We start from the raw sequence: 8,218 nt of genomic DNA, 5'->3' as shown, positions 1-8,218 counted from the left end.
GACACTTCAGAAATACAGAAGATAATCAGAAATTATTTTGAATCCTTATACTCCAATAAAATAGAAGATAGTGAAGGCATAGATAAATTCCTTAAGTCTTATGATCTGCCCAGATTGAGTCAGGAGGATATTGACAACCTAAACAGACCAATAACAATAGAGGAAATAGAAGAAACCATCAAAAGATTACCAACTAAGAAAAGCCCAGGACTGGATGGGTATACAGCAGAGTTTTACAAAACCTTTAAAGAGGAACTAACACCAATACTTTTCAAGCTATTTCAGGAAATAGAAAAAGAGGGAGAACTTCCAAATTCATTCTATGAGGCCAAAATCACCCTGATCCCGAAACCAGACAAAGACACTTCAAAGAAAGAAAACTACAGACCAATATCTCTAATGAACCTTGACGCAAAAATCCTCAATAAAATTCTGGCGAATCGGATTCAAATACATATCAAAAAAATTATACACCATGATCAAGTAGGATTCATCCATGGGATGCAAGGCTGGTTCAATATACGGAAATCAATAAATGTTATTCACCACATCAATAGACTTAAAAATAAGAACCATATGATCATCTCGATAGATGCAGAAAAAGCATTCGACAAAATACAGCATCCCTCTATGTTCAAAACTCTAGAAAAGTTAGGGATAACTGGATCATACCTCAACATTGTAAAAGCAATCTATGATAAGCCACAGGCCAGCATCATTCTGAATGGAGAAAAATTGAAGGCATTCCCTCTAAGATCTGGTACAAGACAAGGATGCCCTCTCTCACCACTTCTGTTCAACATAGTCCTCGAAACACTGGCCAGAGCAATTAGACAGATGAAAGAAATTAAAGGCATAAAAATAGGAAAAGAAGAACTTAAATTATCACTATTTGCAGATGATATGATTCTATACCTAGCAGACCCAAAAGGGTCTACAAAGAAGCTATTAGAGCTAATAAATGAATTCAGCAAAGTGGCAGGATATAAGATCAACACGCATAAATCAAAGGCATTCCTGTATATCAGCGACAAACCCTCTGAAACGGAAATGAGGACAACTACTCCATTCACAATATCCCCCAAAAAAATAAAATACTTGGGAACCAACCTAACAAAAGAGGTGAAAGATTTATACAATGAAAATTACAGAACCCTAAAGAAAGATATAGAAGAAGACCTTAGAAGATGGAAAAATATACCCTGCTCATGGATAGGCAGAACTAACATCATCAAGATGGCGATATTACCCAAAGTTCTCTATAAGTTCAATTCAATGCCAATCAAAATCCCAACAGCATTTCTTGTAGAAATAGATAAAAGAATCATGAAATTCATATGGAATAATAAAAGACCCAGAATAGCAAAAACAATACTAAGCAGGAAGTGTGAATCAGGCGGTATAGCGATACCAGACTTCAAACTATACTACAGAGCAATAGTAACAAAAACAGCATGGTACTGGTACCAAAACAGGCGGGTGGACCAATGGTACAGAATAGAGGACACAGTAACCAATCCACAAAACTACAACTATCTTATATTTGATAAAGGGGCTAAAAGCATGCAATGGAGGAAGGATAGCATCTTCAACAAATGGTGCTGGGAAAACTGGAAATCCACTTGCATCAAAATGAATCTGAATTCCTATCTCTCGCCGTGCACAAAAGTTAACTCAAAATGGATCAAGGAGCTTGATATTAAATCAGAGACATGGCATCTGATAGAAGAAAAAGTTGGTTATGATCTACATACTGTGGGATCAGGCTCCAAATTCCTCAATAGGACACCCATAGCACAAGAGTTAACAACTAGAATCAACAAATGGGACTTACTCAAACTAAAAAGTTTTTTCTCAGCAAAAGAAACAATAAGAGAGATAAACAGGGAGCCTACATCCTGGGAACAAATCTTTACTCCACACACTTCAGATAGAGCCCTAATAACCAGAATATATAAAGAACTCAAAAAATTAGACAATACGATAACAAATAACCCAATCAATAAATGGGCCAAGGACCTGAACAGACACTTCTCAGAGGAGGACATACAATCAATCAATAAGTACATGAAAAAATGCTCACCATCGCTAGCAGTCAGAGAAATGCAAATCAAAACTACCCTAAGATACCATCTCACTCCAGTAAGATTGGCAGCCATTAGGAAGTCAAACAACAATAAGTGCTGGAGAGGATGCGGGGAAAAGGGCACTCTTGTTCATTGCTGGTGGGACTGCAAATTGGTGCAGCCAATTTGGAAAGCAGTATGGAGATTTCTTGGAAAGCTGGGAATGGAACCACCATTTGACCCAGCTATCCCCCTTCTCGGTCTATTCCCTAAAGATCTAATAAGAGCATGCTACAGGGACACTGCTACATCGATGTTCATAGCAGCACAATTCACGATCGCAAGATTGTGGAATCAGCCTAGATGCCCTTCAATAGATGAATGGATAAAAAAAATGTGGCATTTATACACAATGGAGTATTACTCTGCACTAAAAAATGACAAAACCATAGAATTTGGAGGGAAATGGATGGCATTAGAGCAGATTATGCTAAGTGAAGCTCGTCAATCTTTAAAAAACAAATACCAAATGACTCCTTTGATATAAGGGGTGTAAACAAGGACAGGGTAGGGACGAAGAGCTTGAGAAGAAGATTTACATTAACAGGGTTGAGAGGTGGGAGGGAAAGGAAGTGAGAAGGGAAATCGCATGGAAATGGAAGGCGATCCTCAGGGTTATTCAAAATGACATATAAGAGGAAAGGATGGGTAAGACAAGAGAATACAAATGGAAGAAATGATTTACAGTAGAAGGGGTAGAGAGAGAAAAGGGGAGGGGAGGGGAGGGGAGGGGAGGGGGGATAGTAGAGAATAGGACAGACAGCAGAATACATCAGACACTAGAAAGGCATTATTTCAATAAATGGAAGGGTAACTGATGTGATACAGCAATCTGTATACGGGGTAAAATTGGGAGTTCATAACCCACTTGAATCAAACTGTGAAATATGATGTATTAAGAACTATGTAATGTTATGAACGACCAACAATAAAAAAAAATCATTTAAGAATTTCAACATATACTGTGAGTGCATACGCACGTGAACACACACGCACACAAAAAAAATTTTTGAACTTCAACTACTGTGAGTAGAGTACCAAGATGCAGAAAGGATTATGTTGAATGTGTGAGTGTGACTTATAATGGAGTGAAACTCAATGAGATTGAGAGGAGGATGACATGCTTCTTGAGAAAATATTTTGTCATAATATTAATACATTTAAAAATATGAAAATGAAAATAAAATTCAAATTGACAATATCAGTAAAAGCTTTTGTTCCAAGCTCAAAAAGTATCTCACAGCTGTAGAAATATTTTCTTAGATAATCATATTGTGGTTTACAAAGAAGTAAATTTACTATGTTAAATATCCCAGATTTGTTAACCTAATAATGTAACTGTGAAGGAGTTTGAAGGAAATGTTATGGCTAAAAATAAAACCCTATATAAACACATTCAGGAAAATACCACTAGTATGGCATTAAAGAGAGATAGAACTAAGATGCTGACTTAAGAATATAACTATGAACCAATAATAATTTCTATGCTTATTTCAGGTTTAATCTTTACATAATTTACATGAATAAAATATTTCCCTTAATTTAAATAGATGTTGTTTTGTAGAAAAATTATTTTTGAAAATTATTTTATAGATCCATCAGTAAAATCAAAATAACCCATAGGGCAATAAATATTTTAAAGAAATACTATTAGTTAAATTTATTGTCATCTTTTAGTTTAAAACTTGTCAAATAATTAGTTTGATCGTATATTTTACCTTCCAGATTTTGTATCATAATGATTCAAAATGGTCTGCAAAGTAAATCACTCCTTTTTAAACTTTTTGAAAATAACTGATTGGGAACAGGACTACATGCAGTTGATAAATACTACCATCAAAATTTCAACATATAACTTATATAGAGAATCATTACTGATGGTTGGGGATATGGCTCAGTTGGTAGCATGCTTGCCTCTCGTGCACAAGGTCCTGGGTTCTATCCCTAGAGAAACACACACACACACACACACACACAACTTAAAAGAATCATTACTGAAATTTTTCCTTCCAATTTAATCCTACTCAATTTATTTTCCTGACAAATTTAATTTTTACACTTACATCTCTCACTTTATTTCAGTTTATATGTAAAACATAAATAACTTCACAACTTCAATCCACAAATTTTTCTTCTGATTAGCTGCTGATACAAATATTGATTTCTCAACATTACTATATTTTCCTAAGGATAGGGCAATTTATTTAATCATGTAATTCTGTTGATTAACTTAAAGAACTCTACTATTTCTCTATATACTATGTACTTAACTCTGGAATAACCATGTCACAAATGGATATTGATATAATAAAAAGGAAATAAATATTTATATGACCATCCTGAAAATAAATCAAAGCATCTTCTGTCCCTTGTATAAATTATAACCTTCCTTAAACCAAGCCATTGTTTTTAGAAAATACAAAATATACCTAAGTTATATTGTTAAGTATTTTCTTTGAAATTGTTCAAGATAAGTTACAAGAAGATGTTTTAAAGATGTTTTCAATTTAACTGCACTTCAATTTGTTTCTTTGGCTTGTTGAGTAATCTGTTCCATAATGTGTTTTTATAATTGAGGGAGATGAAAAGTGAAATTGATAAAGATGCATAATTGGTTTCTCTTTTTATAGGGAACTTCTGTTCAAATTTTTATGCTGTCTTCCTGTAGAATGTTAAAATTCAAACAAAAGTTTACAGATGGTATTTAAAATGTTTTTCTCTGAACTGTTTCAGTCCTCAGTATTATGTTCTATGTTTTACAAGAAACAATTAGAAGCTTGAGAAGCAAGATAATGTTGACATGGGTTGGTTTTCTTTCTAGCTTGAATAAATGGAACATAAATGGACATTTTAGAAGCCGTTCACATGACTTCAGTTATAATCAAACACTTTATCAATCCACAGAAATGTGGATGAAATCTCACACAAGTACTTTGAAATTCAAGAAAAAATAGATTCCCCAAATAACAAGCACCTTTCATTTTAGAGATTTTCAAGAGGGACATCTATGAATTAAATGATATTTCAATTTAAATATATACATGTGTTCATACTTGGCCTGAGTATACCTGGATTTCTATACACAACTGAAAATACAATTATAATTTGATAATTCCCTCTTATTTCATAATTACTGGCCCAGAAAATTCAAATAATTGCACAAATAATCACACCAATTAAACAGGTAATTAAAGTATAAATCAAAGATCCCTGACCTTGGTTTTTAACCCATATTTGTCCTGGAATATTTCAAAATATTCAAAACAAATTAATTTGAAATCACATAAATCATATAAATAGATTATAGATGGAAGATGAATTGGATGAATGGACAGATGTTGAAAGTATTTTCATGAAAAATAAAAGTTATAGTGTACTATAGCCCCTAGTGAAGTATTTTGAGGGACCTAACTAAATAATCCACACTAGACAAACCTTGACTCAATTAGACAGATAAAAATAGCATTGTACATAAAATAGAACAATTTAGCACAGGTCAATCAAGTTCCTGTGGTAATTCCTTATTCTCACATAAATATACTTAGTTCCTACTGTGAGAGATAAAGTAGGTGCTTTGAGTGGAAAAGATCTTTCAGGAGTGTGTATTTGTTGTAGAGACAGGGCATGCACACACGTGCATACACACAAACAGAATTCAAATTCAAAGTTTCTTAGCCAAACTATATAAAAATGTGAAAAATTATGATGAACTTTTGGTGTCTGCATTAACCAGAATGTTCTTATTTTCATCATTTTTATTTCTCTGCTCAAATGAAGCACAAGTAATATTTTGACATAATTGAAAGAAACAGAGGCATGAAGGAAAATTTTAATTTCCTAGAATTCACATTATAGGTGGATTTTTTGTACTATGCTTATATTTTGCCTTAATCTCATTTAATTAACTTATCATTTTATAAAATTAAAGACATTCATATGTATTTTCTTGGCCAAAGCTTATTATGTTTCCTTGGGTTTGATTTTAATTATTATAAAGTAGCATTTGATGACTCTTTGGTGGGGGGGAACCCCCACTCTGAGCATGACTGATTGTTAAGTCATGGTACTGAGGTGGTTTTAAACATTAGCTAGTGCTTTATGATGAATAACTGTTAAATAAAGTTTTGAGGACCACTGGTTTTTAAACTTAATCATACTGTTAAAAAAGGAAGCAGTAGCAAAGGAGTGAGCTAATTGTAAGATGTGGCTAAAAGAAGCTAATCTATTCTTAACCTCACTTCATAAATGACAGCAAAATTAAATGGAGACAATCATGAATCACAGGAGGATGAGAGTTGGGTAACTAATTGGCCTATTTTCTGTGCTGTCAGAATCCTCTCAAGTAATTTTCTTCAATTATAACTGCAAATCAGCATGCTATTTCCTCCACATGAACTATCCATTGCCTGAAGACTAACTAGGTATCCTGGGATAACTCATGATGAATTGTTGTAGAGCATTTTCCACTAGTGAATTATTATAGAAGTTCACAGTGAACAGTATTAAAACTCTAAAATTCCACAGTGAAAAAAAAATCATTACATGCAAAGACTTCCGATTTTGATCATTAGCACAAATTAGATAAATCATGAGCAAATCCTATGAAACAAAACAAAATACAATACTATTGCTCCTAAATGCTTACCTGTCCTCAGGATGAACTTGGCCCATTATTGTTAAATAAAGGAGATGCTAGACAGAAACTGATGGGAATTTCAGTATGAGTTGCACTTTTTTTGTAATTTAGTTCAATCAATTCTGTTTACTTAGTGTGACTTACATTCTCTTACATCACCTGGTTATATAAATTACTATGACATACACTCTCCTCCAAACATCAACATACTGCTATCCAATTTTCCTAGAAATAAAAAAGTACTGTAACTTCAGGTTGTCATGATTTTAAAAGAGTGATTATCAAAGTGTCCTATTTTCTCTAAAATTCATGTTCCTTTTATGTAAATATGGAAGCTATTGGGCAAGTAGTCTTCAAGAGCTTCCAGAGAAGTGACCCTATTTTGTATGGCAATATCCAGTTGCAAAAAAACGAAACAAAAAAAAGTGCTCACTTCAGCAACATATATAGTAAAATTGAAATGATACAGAGAAGATAAGCATGTCCCCTGCACAAGGATGACATGCAAATTCATGAAGTATTCCATAAAAAAGAAAAAATAATAATAATTTGAGGGGAACCTCTAAAGTTCAGGCAAAGTGTTTTCATAACAGACTTTTCAGATATAAAAGTCTCCTATGTCATTCAGTATATTAAAATCTATGTAATAAGAAAACACTACTATGATGTTATATATATTTTATTATAACATAATAAAATTTTATTAGAATTAGATAACTGCTACTACAAAAGTATTTTAAGTACCTCTTCCTTCGAAACACTTACTTGGGGAATTTGCACCAAGAAGGAATTTAATAAACATTGTTGAGAGATGAGATTTTTAAACCATAAACCTATTAGGTATTACACAGAATTTTACAGGTAAAGTGGGGGAGGTACATGACAAAAGTAAAGTTAACCTTTGGAATTATATGACTTCTCTTGAGAAATAGTCACTTAAAGGTCAATAGCTATTTAGACAGTTGAAGCAAGGTTTCAAGGAAATAAAAGCACATCATTTTTCTGTAAAGACTCTTATATAAGTTTAAAACTACAACTTGAAATATGTAAACACATTGTGTATTTGTAAGAACTATTCAAAACCTCAAATGAAAATACATTTTTTCTTTAGTTTTGTTTGCTTTTATTCTGAGATTGGTTAACTTGTAACACAAGAAATCTGCACACCAAATTGTGAAATTAATGGTGAAAGATTTCATTAACTTTTTGGCCTTTTGTGCTTCATGCCTCTAAAAATTATTTTAATGATTGGACATCAAACTCTAAAGAATTTTATCTACCATGCATAGCAAATTTGATATTTTTCAAAAGTATGGCAAATTTTTTTCTATGAGTCAATCAAAATGAAATGATGTATAAGATGACTAAATTTAGGTGGAAGATTGACAATATTGAACATTTTCCTTACTCATTTTGCTTACCTCACACTGCAGCATCATTACAATACTTAGCAAAA

At 32.8% G+C, this 8,218-nt stretch overlaps 1 non-coding gene across 1 annotated transcript; it reads left to right on the top strand.

Moving 5' to 3' along the window:
* Window positions 1-7,187: 7,187 nt before the first annotated feature.
* Window positions 7,188-7,294, top strand: LOC113199031 (U6 spliceosomal RNA). The gene has a single exon (XR_003302916.1). It is a non-coding gene; the product is annotated as a U6 spliceosomal RNA (small nuclear RNA).
* Window positions 7,295-8,218: the final 924 nt, after the last annotated feature.

The sequence above is a fragment of the Urocitellus parryii genome, chromosome X, assembly GCF_045843805.1.
Source record: "Urocitellus parryii isolate mUroPar1 chromosome X, mUroPar1.hap1, whole genome shotgun sequence".
NCBI classification, from domain to species: domain Eukaryota; kingdom Metazoa; phylum Chordata; class Mammalia; order Rodentia; family Sciuridae; genus Urocitellus; species Urocitellus parryii.
This window is presented reverse-complemented; position numbering and strand designations above follow the sequence as displayed.